This window comes from Acyrthosiphon pisum, unplaced genomic scaffold (genome assembly GCF_005508785.2).
Source record: "Acyrthosiphon pisum isolate AL4f unplaced genomic scaffold, pea_aphid_22Mar2018_4r6ur Scaffold_2017;HRSCAF=2530, whole genome shotgun sequence".
NCBI classification, from domain to species: Eukaryota; Metazoa; Arthropoda; class Insecta; order Hemiptera; family Aphididae; genus Acyrthosiphon; species Acyrthosiphon pisum.
This window is the reverse complement of record NW_021769512.1, coordinates 1-1,000: the sequence shown is the minus strand read 5'-3', so window position 1 is coordinate 1,000 and position 1,000 is coordinate 1.

Genomic DNA, 1,000 nt, shown 5'->3' with positions numbered 1-1,000 from the left:
TTTTTAAAATGTCATTGTGTATAGTAAAATGTATAGTAGGTATATTTAAAAGTTATATTCACATGAATATTTTTTAGATTCTGAGTGGAACGATGAATGTATTGATTTTACAATGATGTGTGTTTTTTTATTTATTTTTTTATTTTTTTTTTTTTATTTTTTTTTTATTTTTTTTGTGTCTGTGTACACGATAAGTAGTCGAAATAATGCTACGATTTTCAACTTCAGTATCTTGTTTGATCAGAAAGTGAATATTGTTGGTGCATTGGGGAGGTCAAAATTTAAATTTCCTAGTAGTTTTCAAAAGCGCCGGGAAAAACAAAAGAAAAATTAAGGAAAAACGGGAATTTTTACGCAAAATCGATTTTTCACAAAATTGAATTTGGTTTTTGGTGTAACTTTAAAAAAAATGACCGTAGATACATGAAATTCTGACTGAATGTTTATCTTAGCATTTTCTATACACCATAACATTTTCAAAATATATTGATTTATTTTGAGCTCTTTACGGACATTTTCATTTTCCATTTTTTTTTAGTTTTTTTTCTAAAAATATCAATAAAATTTTATTTGTTGGATAAAAAAGCTTGAAAATTTAATAGAAAGCTCCTAGTATATTGTTTCAAAGGCAGATGAAAAATATTAAAAATCGTTAGTCACAGTTTTTTTTTTATAAGCATTTAAAGTTCAAAAAATGACAAAATATGGAAAAATCACGAAAATTTGCAAATTATTTCGAGTTATAAATTCATAAAAATTTTTCTTTTTAAATCTAAGATTTTAAAATGTAATACAAGATTCCTTATAGGATTATCTACCTTTATCAAACAAAAAATACCTATAAGAAAGTCAAATAAATTTTTATGATCGTTTGAAATTCAAATTTTTACAACATTGGATATTCACTCGATTTCTCATGTGCGATTTCCTTATTTTGTTGTAATTCAAAAACGAATAACTGCAGATACATGAAAATTTTACTCAATGTTTATACTAGCAT